At 39.1% G+C, this 19,840-nt stretch overlaps 1 long non-coding RNA gene across 1 annotated transcript in view; it reads right to left on the bottom strand.

The window, feature by feature from the left end:
- Positions 1-1,258: 1,258 nt before the first annotated feature.
- The window catches only part of LOC110344862 (uncharacterized), a 56,618-nt gene continuing 38,036 nt past the window's right edge, over positions 1,259-19,840 (bottom strand). Inside the window, exons 5-6 of the long non-coding RNA XR_002387782.2 lie at positions 5,205-5,466; positions 1,259-4,731 (exon numbers count right to left, since the gene is read on the bottom strand). This is a non-coding gene — a long non-coding RNA (uncharacterized LOC110344862). The remainder of the gene's footprint in view (positions 4,732-5,204; positions 5,467-19,840) is intronic.

A 19,840-nucleotide genomic window follows, 5' to 3' on the forward strand; every position in this document is an offset into this window, starting at 1 on the left:
AACCGAAAAATTAAATACATGTATTGTATAAATATTTAAGATAACGAAAGACCTAAAACCAGATGTTTTCCAATCCAGGACTGGCTGCTTTGGGAGGAGGCCCAGGTTTCTAGGTTCTAACCACTTTTGCTCTGGGGTTCAGCATCGCTATGAGGAAGTCTGGGGGCGCTCTGGAAAGGCGTCCAGAGAGCAGCAGATGTGAGCCGAGGATGAGGAGGAGTTGGATGACATCGTTGCTGACAGACTGTGGGATGGCAGCAAAAGGGGCTCCAGCTGTGGCTCACAGAGTCCAGGGTGGGAGAACGAAGTAGCAGGAGCTCACCTGGCCGTTCAGCAACTCAGATGAGTTCAACAAGACATTTCTAAGCCCCGAACCCAGACATCTCCCTTTCTCACCCTGAGCTCAGGGATACAGTGACTTGCCAAGGAGACTGAGCAAAGCCAGTGTCATCCGGACCACCCAGAATGAGAAACTATGTGATGCTTAAGGTTATGTGTCTGCTTTATTTCTCTTAACATTACGAGGCACTTATTTATATTACTCTAATAATTGCATAGTATTTCATTGTAAAACATACACAGTTTATTTAGTCAATATTCTTTTACTGGAAATTTTGGCTACTATCCAATATTTACATTCATGTATAAAACTCTAGTGAATAACTTGTGTACACTTTTATTATTTTCAAAGAATAAATTCCTAAAAGAATTGCTGGGTCAAAGATTAGAAGAATATCATTAAATATCTTTGTTTTTGTTTGTTTGTTGAGACAGGGCCTCATTATGTAGCCCAGGCTGGCCTTGAACTCACAATGAGCCTCCTGTCTCAGCCTTCTGAGTGCTGGGATTATAGGCAAGTGCACCATGCATGCCTAAGGAATATTCTTATAAACCCATTAATTTATAAGCACATAACTTTTCGGCATTTTCATCTGAAAAAGAGTATGTCAGTGAAATGTTCTACCACCCTGGCAACACCAGCCCAAACTAGAACACCATAAGAAGTAAAATAATAAGATACCAAGGTGCCACTAGAGTAGATCCCATCCAACAAATGGCCAGGGTCTGGATCTCTGAGTGAACTTGGACACACACGGTGCTTCTTTAGTCAGCTGGGCCATTCAAAGAGCCAACAGAGCCAGCTGATCTTTGTATCTTTTCTTTTGCAACCCCCAAACCAGATTCCAACATATTTAAAGTGGGCTGGATATTTAGCTCAGTGGTTCCGCCACCTGCCCTGCAAGCACAAGGATCGGAGTTCGATCCCCGGCACCAAAAAAAAAAACCCAACATATTTAAAGCATCTAGACCCCTAGGGCCCATTTCAAAATGAAAACTTCCAGATACTGCAGAAGCACCCAGATCCAAAGAGAACACAAATCTGGGTCGTAAATTTCCACAAAACTGTATACCTTATGATCCGTTTCTATGTATGGTACTTGTACATGCTCCTTTTCCTGACAGTAGTAGTAACACTTGTAACTGATCTCCTGCTTGTCTTTGTCTCATAATTTATTACACATCTCCCTATGTTCAACTTTTAACAGTCAAATGCCTTTCTTACACATACATAAATAAATTTTTAAAAGTCAACTTGACATGAGGCTGAGGATTTAGCTCAGTGTTTCTGTCACCTGCCTCGCAAGTGCGAGCTCCAGAGTTCAATCCCTGGTACAAAAAAAAAAAAAAAAGTCAACTTGACAGTCTGTATTTGATGGAATAATTGTACTTAATCATATTTAAGTCACTTTATGCCTTCCATATTACTCTATGATATTTATTTTAAGAATTTCCACTTTTCTATTTTGCTAATTTTTTTTGATTTAAATAACTTGATGAACATTTCACTTCACCTTGTAAATTTGAAATTTTTAATATACTTGCCCTTTCCCTTTAATGGTTACCTTTTTTATTCTGCACTTAAAATAAAACTTTTAGTCAGGTTTGGTGGCACATGCCTGTAGTCCTAGCACTCTGGGAAACTAAGACAGAAAGATCCGAAGTTTGAGCCCAGCTTAGGCAATTTATCAACTTAGGAAGACTTTGTCTCAAAATATAAAAAAGCCTGTGTTGTAGTCAGGGTTTGGCAAGGGAATACATTAAGTACATGACACATAATTTCTAAGATTATTTTATGATAATTACTCAAAAAGTCAAATGCAAAGGAGTGCAAGAGATTAACCACACACTAGAAGCCCACAGAATCCAGCCAAGGGTCTGGATCCCAGCAGCATCCCACACAAGTTCAGCTAAAGGCTTAGAGTCCAAGGCAATGTCCTCCTTGAGTCCAGCCAGTGGCCTAGAGCCCACAGCAATGTCTCATGCTTTTCCCTATTGAGGATCTGCACTGGGAAGGCCCAAAGGTCAGTGGTGGAAGCCAGAAAAATCTATGCCGGTGAGATGAAGGATTTGTGCCACCACTCTGAGGGATCCACATTGGAGCCAGGAAGTGATGCTCATGGTGAAGATCCGATCTCCCCTGACGAAAACAGCATCCATTTTGAGCAACAGCAAGGCCCCGAGCTCCTCCTCTGACGAGAACAGCCTGATTTGCATCAGGAAAACCATCCGAAGCAAGCTTCTCCTAGAAAATCAACAGGCCACCATCTGCCCCTCCTGTTCTCTTTTTATGGCTATTGGTAATAATCCTCAGGTGGATCCTCCATGCCCAGACCACGGTGATTCAATTCAGCTGGGTGTTACAAGTTGACCATTAATCAGTCCTCTACAGCCCGGTAACGTAGTTCAGTGCAAAGACCTTGGACTCAATCCCCAAGGTACTCCAAAATTACTTCCACCAAGATGCTGTATTTTGCCCTTTCCTTTATCATAGCCAATTAAATTAGATCTTTAAGCTGTCTTTAGAATACCCTCACTTCCATTACCCTTCCCTCTCACCTCACTGGAAGATGAAACTTTACATTGTTTTCCTCTTGCCCTTCTTTGCCCCAAATTCTGAGATTCTTTCTTCAATTGTCTAGAGTTTTTATACTTAAGACTTTTATTATAATTCCCTTTATTGCTCTTGCAATGTTCCTATACTTTGTGCTTTCTTACATTGCCCACTCATTTCTTAGCACCTAGAAAGATTCCCCAGTCAATACTGCTTTCTTCTTTTTGCCTTACTCATTTAAAGTCTGTATTCATGACTCCTTGCTATTTTGTTAGAGTTTAGTCTTGATTCTTAAATCTTGCTGACATTGGGAATGGGAGCTCTCTAAATCTTATTAAATTTTATTTGAATATGTTTGTGATACATAATACTTACATTCCTCTTGGCGAAGTGGTACACATACATGTTTCATCTTAATCACTTCTCCAACCTCAGGTCTCCTACCATTTCCATAAGGGCTCTTTATATTTTTAAATATCAAAGATTGTTTCAATTGTGCCTTAGCAACTAATGAGGTCCATATAGGTTTACATTGGCTCTTTGCATAACTGCCTTTCACTCTGCAATCTGTCGATGCTACCCCGCTGTCTTCCAGTCTCCAGTGTTACAAAAGGGAAGTCTGGTTTTTCTTCTCTATTGTAGGTAACCCGTGCTTTCTACCTGAAAGATCATAATGTAGTCACATCATCTTACACCTGCCCTGTCCTTGGCCTTCAGTCACTTTCACCTGGACCCATTACTTGTTAAGGAATTAATAAACTCTTTTTTAAAAATCTTTTTTTTAAATATGGGGCTTTTTCACTAAGCTACATCCCCAGCCTTTTTTATTTTTAATTTTTAAACAGAGTCTCACTTAGTCACTAAATCACCCAGGCTGGGCTCAAACTTGCAATCCTCCTGCCTCAGCCTCCCAGAATGCTGGAATTACATGCATGTGTCACCACACCTGGCTTTCTTTTTCAATTTCTGCACCTTGTGTTTTTCACATAGTAAGTCTTTGAGGTCCCTCTCATAAACTTTTCTTTCCCCTTGTAGCTTTTTCCATTATATTTCTTTGCTCTGGGACCTCAGCTACCCCCTAATTTGTCTTCTCAGGACTCATCCCCTCCCTGGATTCATTTGCAAAACTGTTTAACTGGAAGATCCTGAGCTGGCTCCGTGGTGAAGTGCTCGAGAATCCCCCCAGCAGGCTTCTGTAGTTCTGGCTCAGTCTGCCACTGCTGTGTCTGGCAGGCTCCCACGTGATGGGATGAGTCCTCTTAGTGTCTCCTTCTTCTCTAGGCACCAGAATCTCTTCGCTGTGCTTCCATTTCCCTTGTCTGCTTGCTCATGCTCAGACCTGCTCATTGGGGTCCCCCATTTGGTGCCAGTCACACAGATGGTGGGAAAACATTTTGTGCCCCCAAGGAAGTAGCAGCTTAGAAACCAACAGATTCTCTGTCACTGATGAAAGCTCCAAGAGAGGTCTCCATTCTCTGACACAAATCAAGTCCTCCTACGCTGCCACTTCCGGGTGGGCGAGGCCACAGCTCCAGACCCAGCTCCCACCTGGCCTCAAAGGAACCAGAAACATTGGGCGCTCTCCAGCAGATGTGGCCACGGATCTCAGAATGAGCATTTTTTTTCCCAGGATCCCAGCCTTTCTTTCCTATATGCAGGAGCAGCTCCAGGTCAGCATTGGTCTGGAGGATGAAAGCCTGCACTCAGCCCTCATCTCCTTCTCTCCCAGCTCTGAAAGTGAGGAATTGGGAGCTGGGATCCAAGGAGAAAAAAGCTGCCGTCAGGCGGCCATCTTCCCCAAATCCTTGCTCCTCTGTGTCTTAGAAACAGTCTCGTGCCTATTTATGAATAAGAGGAAGAAAAACAAAATAAGGCAAGAAGGAGAGAATGAAATTAAATCATTGAAATAATGAAAAATAATCATTGTCATATAGGGGGAAAAGTTCATCCCTGGAAACCAGACAGCTGCTGCCCTCTGGCTTGGGGGCCCTGGTAGAAGAATGTACAGTCCCACACTTCAATTTTCCCTTCTTTTCAATGAAGATGCCAGACCTAGTCATCCCCAGGGCCCATGCCCACGCAGCCTCCCTCTGTCTTGTGATTCCCTGAAATGAGTCACAGTGGCCAAGGAAAGTATTACTGGTTACAACAAAATAGTACAGAAATTTTTGTAATAAATTATAACGTGGGTTTGAGAAGTGGTTATATCTTATGAGCCTTATAATTCACTTCTGAAGCATTGCTCCTTTATGCTGCAGCCTGTGCCACAGAATCTCAGGATGTCAGCTACCCAACCAGTCATTGAGCATACCAGTCAAATCCAGGAGGAAGAAAGATTGCCTCGTTGGCTCATTTTCGGGACTCAGAGTCATAAGCGTCGAAGCTGAACTCCTTGGAAGCCAAGTCAAGCTCCCTTAGGATGCAGAAGTTGGTCTCCTGATTCACACTCAGCTCAGTCTAAGCTGACTCAGAAATTAGAAGTGCAACAGAGCAAGAGTCAGGAGAAGCAGAATCTGACTTTCTCAAAAACTGAAGAATCAGGTCTTCCATCTGCTCAGCTGTTCAGGAAACCACTGCAGCAAACAGATACAAAGAGTATGGTCTGGAGTTGTTTGTGCCTGTGGTCACACAGAATAAACACAGAAAAGAACAGAGAGTCACAAGGATTAGGTCACTGGGCTCTGTGGTCCTTGTGTCCCTCCCTCCCTGCCAATCACAGATACTGTGGAATCTGATCATAGCGTGCTACACTACTGTTCTACAGAAGGTTAGGAGCCCAGCCCAAACCAGCTAGCCATCATATGTAAGTGGACTCCTCACACTAGTTAGGTTCAAGATGAGAATCTCACCCCTTTTACCCACTTGTCTCCTTCCAGACTTGTTCCCAGTCTCCTTAACTCCAAAGTTCTCATCTGTGTTTATGTCATCCATCAGGTCTGAAGCTTGGCCCAGGATTTCTAGAATGGGCCTCCAACCTCCTCACACACTGGGTTGGGATCTGTTCCAAGAGATCCCCAAGAGCCCCTCTACTTTATTGAGCCTGACCTCCAAGACCGTATCCTGGAGCAAGCCTGCTAGGGCTGTAGCAGTGGTGAGGGTCTCCTTGAACAAGGTTAAGAGTGGGCTGAGACAGCTCTCAGGGCAATTAGAGCAGAGCCCGATGAGATAGCGGGTTAGAAAAACAGTTGGAAACAACTCGTGAAAAGCCTTGAATGCTGACATTGAATTTCATTCTAAAGAACACTGGGAGCTTTGAAAGGTTTTATAAAAGAAAGCATGCTTGATCAGATCTGCCTACAGCTGTAAAAGGCCCCCCTGGGGACCATGTGGAGAACAGATAGGAGCAACACCATGACAGTGAGGATGGAGAAAAGTGAGCAAAATCTGAGTAGAGTCAGAAAAGCAAGTTCTCTGACAGATACAGCTGCTGGAAAACCTGATAGGAGAGAAGAGCCTGGGCTGGTAGGCACAGTGGGTTGTATATAGTCTCACTATTCACAGCCACTCAGAAACTCAGAATGTAGCCCTGTTTGAAACTAGGGCCTTGGCGGATGTAATTGTTAAGGAACTTGGGATGATGTCATGCTGGATTGGGCCCAAATCCGATGACGGGTGTTTTCACAGGAAGAAGAAGGGACACAGAGACTGAGAGGGGGCCATGTGGACATGGAGGTGGCAGAGATCATGGTGATGCTAGGAGCCGTTATTAACTCGAAGAGGCAAAGAGGGTTCTTCCCTAGAACCTTCAGAAGGAACAGGCCTTTCTGACCAGTAGATCCAAACTTCTACCATCCAGATTTCTTAGACAATAAATTTATGCTGTTTGTGGCATTTTATTACGGGAACCCTCGAAAACCAGTGTCGTAAGAAAGGAAGAGAGAGAAACAGGCACGAGAGAACTGGCATAGACAAGAGCTGTGTGCAGAGAGGGGCGATAAGAACAGGAAGCAGAACACTTGCTCTTTCTGAAGTATTGCACTGAGAGCTTTACAAGGCTAGTTCCTTTAATCTGAAAAAGAACCCTGTTAAGTAGATGTCCTTATTATCCCCTCTTTCTAGATGAGGTGACTGAGAATTAATTGCCTCTCTCAAGGGTACATGGCTAGTGATGCAATTCAATATCCAAGCCTGCCTGTCACAATTACAGATACAAACAGGAGACGGAAATCAGGCTAATCTGATCACATCAGTGAGTCACAAGAAGAATCCTGAGATATTAGATCTGACAGATGTTTCCAAGACATATTGTTCAAAGGAGGAAGCTTTCAAATAAATACAGCCTCTTGGGTCTGGTTTTTTTGTTTTTGCTTTTTAAATGATCATCAAGAAGCCAGTGCAATTTCACACTTACTATTCTATGTTCACTAGTTGGGATTAACAGGCTGCCTCCTATTGTCTTCCTCATCCAGAGCCAACAAGGTGGGTGGGTGAGGCGGGGTCTGTGTATCTGAAGTCGACAGGGGACAGTGTTCTCCCGCAACATGAGCTGCAGGAGCTGGGTTCCAGGAGAAAGACCTCCACCAGACCGAGGGGAGCTGTTCACATCTTTAAACCATCCTCTGCCAAAATTCCAGCCAACTTTTTGCTGTATACATATATACAAAGAAAGATATAATAGAACAAATAAAATAAATTATAAGATTGTTTTGGGGTAAGGAAAAGCAGGCTATGAAGAGGGAAATGAAAAGAGAGAGGCTTGCAGTTCTCTGGCTGTAAGCATTCTACATACATGACACACATATGCACAGATTCACGTATGCCCATTACATGTACATATCAGAACCCCATGCATCAGCACATGCAGCGCCCCCCCCCACATGAGTCTTTCTTCCAAGATAACTCCATGACTTTTATCCTTCCTAGTGGATTTTACTTCTTAGAAGGATGAAATTACTCTTAGCTCAGAACAACAACCCTGGGATACCTGTAGGGCAAGGGAAGAGAGTAGAGGTCAAGCTGAGTCCCTCAGGGCCTGGTGAATTTATGGCCTCAAGTTCAGAACTCTGAGCCCGCTGGGATAGATCTTGTGTGGGAACATTCTCAGCTTAATTCCCACTGGATTGGTATGTGCATTTTCTAGCAGGGATAGAGGGAAGAGCTGGTTATTTTTGAGAAGCAAAAGGAGGGAAGAGGTTGCCTCTTTCCACTGAAAGCTAACCAACAGCTGTAATTTTAGTGGTGGTAATGGACAGTAACAGCTTGGTGGGATCATGTTTAATGGGAAGAGGCCAGCTCACTTCTGCACTGGTTGCTATGTATGAAGATCCAAGGAGCACATAACAAAGGCTGTGAGAGTGACTACTTTGGATAGAAGGAAATAAGGCCTTCCTAAAGAAAGGGACTGTGTTTGTTCCACCCTACTAGAATTTACAAGATCTACCACATGTAGTTTATGGAAGTGACCCATGAGGCACTCAAAACCCCTAGGAATATCTCAGATACCATTTACTCTTATGAAGCTTCTTTAAGTATATTGAACTTAGAACAAGATAATTAAAGAACACAGGCCTCCCACAACCATGTATTTGCCTAGTGGATGACCTTCTGGAATTTTTAACATAGCATCAGTTTCCTTTTATACCCTCAGGCACAATCTGACCCAACAGCAATTGGCTATTCCCTGGAGAGGGATGAGAAATGAGCCACATCATGAGACTGTGAAAACCAAAGGTAAGACCCAGAGTAGCCACGAACCCTGAAGGGAAAATGAATAATATATTTCAAGAATAAATATGTGTGAGTTTTTTTAAAAAATCAGCATGCAGATTTTCACTGTTTCTCACCGCACAACCCCCCTGAGGAGAGAAATTGAGGACACGAGTCGATGAGGCCTCACTGTGAGTGACGCTGGCCACAGTGTCACTTGGTTCACTTCAGAAGTCAGTGCTGCTGATGGAAATGATGGCCAAATATCCAAGGCAGGGGGCTGACAGATCGAGTAGCTCTGAGTCAAGATCTCAGCCTGCAGGAACTCTCCAAGCAAGAGAGCAGGCAAAGGACACGTGTTCTGCCACTAGTGGGGACAGAGTGCTGGTGTGCGGTAATATTAATATACACGAATAAACTATGAACTAATATGAATAATAAAATATGAACTAATAAAGCAGGGCAAAATTTCTCGTTTCCTACCCTATAGTGAGTCACACTTTTCTTTAGTGTCAAATCAGAATTTTCCTTATTCTATGTTGCCGCCAGAAGGAGCCCAGTCTTTGATCAAGTTTCCCACCCCAAGTTTGTTTTTTTTTTGAGACTCCCTCAGGCATGTTAGGCTGTCCCGTAGGTCAATCCTGTCTGTCCCTTGTCACCTCACCCAATCACCTGAGACCTAAAAAACTCTCCTTAACCTGTCATGAGCATCTTCTCAAACTCATCATCCCGGGGAAGGACACTGTTCTTTCCTTCCGTTCCTGAACTATAAGCAAGACCACTTCATTTTATTGAAGCCATTGGGATCTCACAGAAGGGAATTGCAACACACACTCCAGAGGAGTAAAAGCTTGGTCATGGATATGGCCATTCCCAATATGCAGTGAGGTTACCCATCCCTTTTCTTCTACTTCTTCATCATGTTGCAGAAGCCAATACCCTCAATACGAATGTTGTCAACCACATCCCCATTTCTGTTTTTTTTTCTGTACCTTCTGTGCTTTCTCCCTGAGCTATATCCCCTGCCCTTTTATATTTTTTATTTTGAGGTAGGGTGTCACTAAGTTGCTAAATTGCTCAGTCTGAGCTCAAAATTGAGATCCTTCTGCCTCAGCCTCTCAGAGTGCTGGGATTACAAACGTGCCACTACACTGAGCTCAGATCTCCATTCATGAAGCCTATATTCTGAAATCCTCTGAGTAACCAACTACATATACCTAGCCCTAAAGGAAAAGAAACATAATCTCAGTGATGTGATTCTAAACACAATGAAGATAATCTTTTTTGTTACAAGCACAGCAAGATGGCACCCTTTTATCCAGGACATCTCACTGCAGACTGGAGAGGCAGGCTTGGCTCTAGTTCTCTATTACAACAGTAGCAGGAATAATCATACTAGAAGTGATGGTTTGCAGAGTTTCTACTCTATGCTAATAACAGTGCTAACCTTTTTAATACATTATCTCTAATCTTTATAGTGTTAGGTATCAGCCCCATTTTATGGATAAGAAAACAAAGGAGAAATAAAGTCACTTGTCTGAGTGCATAGTCTTGGAAAAATTAGAAGATTAAGGCCAAGATAGTCTAAGACCCTGAACCAGTAGGATAATAATTCCTTTCTCCAAGGAACTGCAGAAGAAAAATCCTGAGAAACTTCCAGGCAATCTGGACTTTGCTATTTTGGTCTGAGGAGTGGAGAAGCTTTGATCTTGAATAAGAACCAGAACTGTACACACTGGGAGGGTACAATATCAGTGGGATTCGCAGTGTTCTGTGCTTGCTGTCCTGTCTCACTGCTTTGGAGAAACAACTTCTGCCCTCATACTTGTGGCTCTGGGATCTGATCCATATGTGCAAGGAATACAGGTAGCACAGAAAGTCTGTACTTAAGAGGCACACACACAAACAAGGGTGGAAACTAAACAACCTTGAGCAGAAATTTTCCATTCCTCCCTTTCTAAACTCTCAGGGCTGACTAATTTGTATAATCTAAAGATGTCACTTTCTGGTGGGGAAATAATGAAGCCCTGACTTAAGGACTAAGTGACTGCTTTTCCTGCACCTGCTTTTTTCCTCCACAAGGTTTAGTGCCCCAGTGTGTGTTAATTAGGGCTGCTGCAGCTTAAAGTCTACCTTTGTCTCACTACATTGTCATTATTTCCAGGGGAAAGTGGCTCTCATGGCAAAAGAAGACAAAAAAAAATATTTCAGATGAGACTGACAGAGATGCATACTATACCAAAGTGGTACTATCAAAACCTAAAATTTAAGTTTACACAATAAAAATATTAACAGACAATAAAAAATAATTGGCAATTTGAAACACATAACATAAATTAAATAAATACCATGAATTAGTTAAAGATGGTTTTGAAATTAGAAAAAAATCAATTGAGAAAATTGAAAAGGCAAGGAAAAATAAAACATCAAAGAAAATATAAAAGATGGGAGTAAAAAATAGAATTAAAACTAATAATGTCGGAATAATACAAATCACAAAAATGAAGCAGCAATGATGAAGAGGTAACATTTGACTAAACAATGATTAATTTCCCTAAGTGAAGGAGAAAAAGGAGAAGAAAGAACCATCATATTGAAAGGGCCAGAGACTTCCAGAGAGATGTAAAGGAAAACCCCACAATAGATATCTCTAATAGGAAACTGTGTGAATATAAAAACAAAAGATAAAATTATGAAAGCTTTTAGAGAGAAAGATTCTGAATTGGTGCTAAAATCAGGTTAATTTTAGCCATTTCAACAGCATATTAGAAATAATTAGCAAAAAGGAAAATTCTTAAAAATAGGTAACATTATTAAAGTATTAGAAGAAAGTATCTATAATCAATAAGTTTACATTCAGCCCAAGTTGTTATTAATATGAGAGGATGCCAAAAATACTGTGAGGCATGAAAATCTTCAGACAGCCACTTGAGGACTCATACTAAAATTAATATTGTATTGAGTGCTTTAATTAGAGGAGAAGATTCTGGAAGATGTTATAACATTTATATGAAGTAATACTGATCAAGTACCTTGGTAGATTTTGATATTTAAAAATTAGCTACACCCAGGCATGGTGGCACATGCCTATAATCCAAGTACTCGGCAGGCTGAGGCAGGAGGATTGCCACAAGTTCCATGCCAGCCTGAACTACATAGTGAGAACCTGTCTCGGAAAACAAACAAATTAACAAATGTAATGATGATGATGAATTTCTTAAACTAATTATGAATATAATAGTTTTTTTTAAAAAAAATACAAATTAGCTACAGAGTGACATCAGCAAGATGGTGGAATAGACCTCACTTCATCAAAACATTGACTTAATAACAATATGTGGTCCAAATGCTCTTATGAGAATGCCAGAAACCAGTTAGGAAGCTGTGGTATCTCAGGCACACTCAAAACCAAGAACATCTCCATCAAACAGGTAATGAGAACATTTCATGGCATCTGCATCAGCCTCTCCCATAAATTGCCACTTCTAGGAGCAGAAGGCAAAGTCCAACACACAGCTCCTCCCTTGGAAAAGTAAGAGAGGACAGGAGGGTAAATCCAGCCTCTTGCCTCTGTCTGAGGTTAGGATTAGAACTCTACTCACAGCTTCACTGGAGAAATACATACTCTTTGGATGCCTGGTGTCCACTGAGAACAGAGACTTCAGCATCTTGTAGTAGCACCAGAGAACTTGCCATACTGCAGATAGAACCAATAGACCACCCAACAGGAACTTGTAGTATTATAAAATGTGAAGTACCATAAACATCCACCAGAGTAATAGATAGAATACAGCAAAAGCTCCTGAACAAGAAAGTAGCAAATCTTTCTGTTTCAGAAACAACACTCAAGTGTGGATCCTCATAAAAAGCTTTAAGAGACTCCCAGAATCTCTAGCCAGGCTGGTTGATGAGAAAGTCTTACCTGTGTACAAAATCTGTCCATAAAGAATGGGAGAGATGCTATTTTCTCAAATGCAAAAATCACAACAATCAAAATAACAAAGCACCCAAAGAAACAAGGAAACACGGCCCATTCAAAGGACGAAAGTAACTCCAGAAACTGACTTTACAGAACAGCAAGTCTGTGAATTGTCTGACAAAGAAACTAAAATTATCTTAAAGAAACTCAGATGGAGAACTCAAATAGACAACTAAAGGAAATTAAGAAAAATTAGTGAACAAAATGAACACTTTGGGAGGTCGAGGCAAAAGAATGGCAAGTCCACACCCAGCCTGAGCAACTCACCAACTTAGCAAGATTCTGTCTCAAAATAAAAAAGGGCTGGAGATATAGCTTAGGGTTCAATCCTGAAAAAAAGAAAAAAAAATCCACATAACATAGAAACTATGAAAATACATTTTGAAAATGTAGAATACAATAACTGAATTTAAAAATTCTCTACAGGGAATCAGTAGCAGCCCTGATCAGTCAGAAGAAAGCATCAGTGAACTCAAAGATTGGTTATTTGAAATTACTGATCAGAAGAACAAAAAGAAGAAAAAATGAAGAAAGCCTAAGTGATTTATGGGACACCATAAAGTGTCATATAGTGTCAAAGAGATTCTGGGAGACTCGAAAGCCCTTTATGAGTACCCATACTGGAGTGTTGTTTCCTAAACAGAAAGATTTGCTACTTTCTTGTCCAGGAGCTTGTACTGTATTCTATTGATTACTACTTGAAATGAAAGAATTAGAAAAGAGAGAATGAGTCAGACAGCTTTTCAAAAAAAATAATGGCTATTTTCCATGAGGATGGAAATGCAGATTCAAATAACAATAAGTTTCAAAGTCCCAGCTAGGATGAGCTTAAAGAGTCCTACCAGATACATTAAATAAAAGTATTGTTAGGGTTTATGTCTAGATGTCTCCTAAAGCCTCATGTGATCACAGAGGGTGATTTTGGAAGGTGATTGCTTTATGGAGGCCTTTTAGCTGACTTGCTGTTAGAAGATGAGGTCCACTTGCATGAGGCAGGTGACTTGGAGCATGACCTGAATGTGTTTATCTCCCTCCCTGGCTCTGCCTTTTCCTCTCTGCTTCCTGTCTACCATGAAGTGAGCAGCTGTTCCTCCACCATACACCTGTGTCATGTTGTCCTGCCTTGGAGCCAGCCTTCTATGGACTGAAATGTGAGCCAAAATTAACCTCTCCTCTTTTTAATTGCACATGTTGGGTACTTTGTCCCAGCGATAAGAAAAGTGACTAAGACAAGTATAAAATGTCAGACGATCTGGAAAGCATCAAGAAAATGTTTTTCATATATAAGTAAGCTCTAAAGAGGCTAAAAGCAGATTTCTCAGCAGAGATATTCTAGGCCAGAATGGAGTAGCATCGTATGTTCTAATTCTTGAAAGGTTGGGGGAACTATTGTGAATATCATGTCCAACAAAACTGTCCTTCAAAAATGAAGGGAAAATGAAGACTTTTCTATATAAGCAAATGCCCAGGGGTTTCATCTCCGTAGACCAACTTCACAAAAATTACTAAATAGACTTCTTCACATTGGAATGAAAGGACACCAATAGTTAACAGCAACAATGAAGCATATGAAAAACAAAGCCACGTTATCAAGGTAAAAATATAGACAAATACAGAATCCTGTAAGGTTTCAATTGTGGTTTATGAATCACCTTTAATTCAGATACAGAATTCAAAAGAGAAATCATAAAAACAACTAAAACTATATAACTACATTAATAGAAAAACTATAAAAATTTGTAGTTTGTGACATCAATAACATTAATAGAGAGGTGGGGGTGTAAAGGAGTAGAGTTTTGTCTGTAATTGAAGTTTTGGTTTTTTTTGTGGTACCGGGGATTGAACTTGGGACCTTGCTGTTTTGAGGCAGGTGCCAGAACCACTGAGCTAAATCCCTGGCCCTTGAAGTTGTTATTATTTTAAATAGATTGTATAAACAGATGTTTTATGTAATCTTCTTGATAACTAAAATGAAATACAGTACCTGAGAAGATACTTTTAAAATGAAGGAGAAAAGAAAGCATGTCATTGGAAAAAAAATCCCAATCAATGAAATATAAAGGCAGCAATACAGAAAAATGGAGTAAAAATAACGACAAGAAATAAACAATTGATAAAGGGTCAATAGGAAGACCATCCTTATTAGTAGTTACTTTAAGTGTGAATGGATTTAACTCCTCATTCAAAAAACGTATTGTGGCTGAGTGGCTTAAACACAGCAAGATCCAATTATATGCTATCCATTAGAAACTCATCTTTGGATAAGATGACATACACAGGGTGAAAGAAAAAAGACAGAAAAAGACATTCCATGAAAATGGTAACCCTAAGAAAGTAGAATTGGCCATTCTTATATCAGAAAAAAATAGACCGGTAGGGGACAGAGGAGAACGTTATATAGTAATAATGGTTATAATCACCAGAAATATATTAAAGTATAAATATATATGCACCTAAACTCAGAGCACTCACATATATGAAGCAAACATTAACATAATTGAATGGAGAAATTAACAGTAACACAATAATACCAAGAAAATTAATATCTGACTTCAAATGAGAGATAAATCAAACAGACAAAAACACAACAAGCAAAGTAAAAAACTTGGACAACATTACAGCCCAAATAGACCTAACAGACATATATAGAACATTCTGTACAACAGCAGTGGAGTACACGTTCTTTTCAAAAGCATATTGGAAATTCTACAGAATAAATGATATTTGGGACTATAAACATAGACTTATCAAATTTAAGGTTGAAATCATGTCAAGTATCTTTTCCAACCACATTAAAATGAAACTCAAAATCAATAGAAAAGTAGAAAAACTCAAAAATATGCAGAACATAGGAAATCCATCCTTGAACAGTGAAGCAAAAAAGCAAAACAAAATCACAATTGAAACTGAAAGTATCTTAATAAAAATGAAAAAGAAAACACAATATCCAATAACTAAAGAGATGCAAACAAAACATGATCCAGAAGGAATTTTTAATTGTAAACACATATATTAAAACAGAAGAGGGCCAGGGATGTTGCTCAGCAGTGCTGCACCTGCCTGGCAACCACAAGGTCCTGAGTTCAATTCCCAGTATCAAAAGAAAGAAAGAAAGAAAGAAAGGTCTCAAATCAACAGCTCAATTTTATACCTTAAGAAATGAAAAAGAAGAAAAAATTAAGCCCAAAGCTTGTAGAAAAATGAAATAATAAAGATTAGAGCAACATAAGTAAACTAGAAAGAAAATAGAAAAAAATCAGTGAAACTTAGGAGTTGGTTCTTTGGAAAAGTCAGCAAACTCCAAGTTAAACTAAGAAAAACAGAAATGACTTAAATAACAAAAATCTGAAATTAAAGAAGAGGTATTACAATTGATGTCAAGAAAATTTAAAAGACCATAAGAGACTACTGAGAACCATTATATACTAGCAAATTGAATAACCTAAAAAAATGGATAAATTTTTGTAAACGTAACAATCTACCAAGTCTAAGTCATGAGTAAATAAAGAAATATTGAGTACATCTGTAACTGGTAAGGAGACTGAATTAGTAATCAAATACTTCCAACAAAGAAAAGCTCAGTACTACATGATTTCACTGAGGAATTCTTCCACTTAGAAAATTAACACCTATTTTTCTCTTCCAGAAAAACTAAAGAGGAAAGATGCTTCCAAAATCATTATATGTGTTATCCTGATACTAAATTAAAGATAATTTAAGATAGGAAAACTGCAGACCAATACTCCTTGATGACTATTCATGCAAAACCCTCAATAAAATACAAGTTGAGTATCCTTTATGAGAATTATGGTGGACCAGAAGTTTTTCTAATTATAGAAATTTTCAGATTTGAGGATATTTGCATAGAATTTACAGGTTGAACATCCCTAATCCAAAAATCCAAAATCTGACCACCGTTTTTGACCACCATGTCAGCACTGAAAATGTATCAAATTTCAGAGCACTTAGAATTTCAGATTTTCTGTTTGGGAATACTAAACCAGTACTAGCAAATCAAATTCAACAGCACAGGAAGAGGATTATACATGATGATCAAGTAGAATATATTCTAAGAATGCAAGGACAGTTCGACATATGAAAATAATGTAATAATTATAGTAAAAGAGTGAAAGACAAAAAACCATGTGATCATATCAAATTGATGCAGAAAAAAATAAAATTCAATACCCTCTCATGAAAACCCACAAACAAACTAGGAAGAGAAGAAAATTATCTCAACATAATAAAAGAAGTTTGTAAAAACCCTCCAGTCAACATTATAATCCAGGATGAAAAACTTGTATGTAGAAAATTTTAGAGATAACACACACCCACACCCGCACCACACACACACACACACACACACGCACCTGTCAGAACTAGAAAACAAATTCATCAAAGTTGCAGGATACAAATTCAACACAAAAAGTTAATTTGTTTATATACACTAATAATGAACCATCCATACAGAAAATTAATAAAACAATCCCATTAACAGTAGCATCAACAAGAATAAAATACTTAGGAATAAACATACCAAAGAAGCAAAGGGTTTGTATCCTGAAAACTACAAATCCTTGCTAAAAGAAATTAAGACACAAAAAAATGGGGAAACATCTTGAGTTTTTGGATTTTAAATAGCTTAAAGCACCCATACTGTTCAAAATGATCTAAAGATTTAATGATATCCCTGTCAAAATATCAATGGAATTTTTGCAGAAATAGGAAAAAGGGCATGCTAAAATTCAAATGGAGTCACAAAGGACACTGCATGACCAAAACAAGCTTGAGAAAGAAAACTAAGTCCTACACCTCCTGACTTTGAAGTCCATGTATTACAAAGTTGCAGTAATCCAACAGTATGTACTAGCATAAAACTGGCAAAGACGAAAAGAACAGAATAGAGAACTCGGAGCTAAGCCCACAGATAAATGGTCAAATAATTTTCAGAGGTGAAAGACTATGACATGGAGAAAGGATAGTCTCTTCAACAAATGATTTTGGAAAAACATGTATCCACAGTGTAGCAGAATAAAAATGGGATCTTACTTTACACTACATACAAATAATAATTCAAAATAGACTGAAGACCTAAATATGAGATGGGACACTATAAAATTCTTAGAAGACAACAGAGAAAAAGACTTTCCTGACACTGGACGTAGCAATGGTTTCTTGTATACAACATTGAAAACAAGCAACAAAAGCAAAAGGACCAATGACTCATTCATAAAACTTCTGCTCAGCAAAAGCAAAGATCAATAAAATGAAAACATAAGGTATGAAATGGAGGAAAATATTTTCAAACTATATATCTTTATAATCAGTTGAATCCAAAATATATAAAGAACTCTTACAACCCTAACAATTAAAACACAAATAATCTCACTTAAAACATAGGTAAAAAGCCAGGCATTTAGCTCAGTGATTCCATCGGCTGCCTCGCAAGCGCAAGGTCCCGAGTTCAATCCCTGGTATCAAAAATGAAATAAAATAAAATATAGGTAAAGGACTTGAATAGACATTTCTCCAAAGATATACAAAGACCCAAGGAACATAGGAAAAGATGCTCAGTGTTGTGAATCATTAAGAAATGTAAATTAAAAGTACAATGAGACATCACTTCAGACCATAATAAGATGCCATTCTCCAAAAAAAGAAAAGAAAAGAAGTTTTGAAGAGGATGTGGACAAACAAATCCTTGTGCATTGCTGGTGAGAATGCACAATGGTATAGCTGCTATGGAAAACAGTATGGAAATTTCTTTAAAATATTAAACAGAATTCTTCTTTAATCTGATAAAGAAATAAAAAGAGCAAACAGCTATACACAAGAGGACTTGATATAAAGTGCTTCCTAATGTTCTGCAGTTTGGCACTGGGAGGCAGGTGAGACTCACTTTTGGCCAGCGGTTTTTCTGGTCTCCCTTTTCATTTCATTGATTTATACCCCTTCAGAGAGCCAGAGGACGAGTGGCTCCCTGGATGGAAGGTCAAGTGACCTGTTCATCTTTATAGGCCCAAGTGTCAGGACCATCTTTTGCATAGTAGGCACATCATAAATACTTATTAGAGACAATATTCAAGGAACCAAATCCCTAAAGCAGCATTAGTGTGTTTTATTATTCTTTCCCACCCTATTGCTGGTATGGAATGTTATTTGCAAGTGAGAGTTAAATCTCTCATCTGAGGGAGAATGTGTTGACTCCATTCTTCCCTGTACTGTTGAATTAACTTAGTAATAATTTCCTGGTGGGGGAAGCAATCCGATAACTTCTCTTTCCCAGGTTTCCTCTCTCTGTTTTGTTGTGTTCATTTTGTGTTTTGTTCTTTCCCTTCTCCTCCTCCTCTTGTCCCTCTATCTGATTTGGCTGGGAATTATTTTTATCTTTGCCATCATTCTCTTAACTACCTCCTTGGATAGATCAGTTAATACAAGACTAATTCCATGATTTGAAAATGTTCACATTCTTAAAGTATTATGCCCAATGCTGAAATTACATTTAAAGCAAAATAACAAAGAATTTGAAATTAAAAGTGTAATCTTAACGTCCCGATCAACCATAACTATGGAAAAATATACATATTTTGTTTTTGATTAAAAAATATGAATTTCCTACAGTGTTCCCAGCTTCATAAATTCACAGCTTCCTTGGGAAAATCCCATAACACTAGGAAGCCACTTTGTCCTATTTTGGTAAATGTTGGTCTTAAGGAAGCTGCTTAGGAAAATGGGAACAGAATATTCAAGGACTGTTTAACACTGTTATTTTGCATAATTTCAATTATATTTATAAATATCATATAATTATATTACATAATTTGTGACTTTACATAATTATGAATGTGGAATAACTCTGAAACATTTAATCCACTTAGCCTTTCACTGTGCTGAAATGGAGGTCTAATCACCCAGAGAGAGGCAGTCATTTGAAAATGCCTGTGGACGTCTTTTCCAGAGGGAAGCAGGAAAGGTTTCATCCCAGGAAGAAATCACCTCTTCCAGTTCCCTTAGACAATGGTCAGACAAGGAGACTTCTCACCATCCCAACTCCACTAACAAAAGTGATAACAAGCCAATTTCTTGTGGCCTCCTGCCTTTAGGTTGCTGAAAGTCCTGGAAATCATCCATTAATACCCCCTAAAGACAATCACTTCCTGGTTGTTTAGAGCAACCACAACATGGTAGCATCTCTCCTTTATGTGCTTTGCACTCTACATAATTACAGTCAGATTCCTTGAGGAGAAGGACAAAGAAGTCATGCAATAGGTACCTGGACCCAAATCAGATAGATCGATGCTTCCTTGGCGGGCTTCATTTCT

This window comes from Heterocephalus glaber, unplaced genomic scaffold (genome assembly GCF_053883595.1).
Source record: "Heterocephalus glaber isolate CG9 unplaced genomic scaffold, H.glaber_assembly_v1.0 deba00001773, whole genome shotgun sequence".
Lineage (NCBI taxonomy): Eukaryota > Metazoa > Chordata > Mammalia > Rodentia > Bathyergidae > Heterocephalus > Heterocephalus glaber.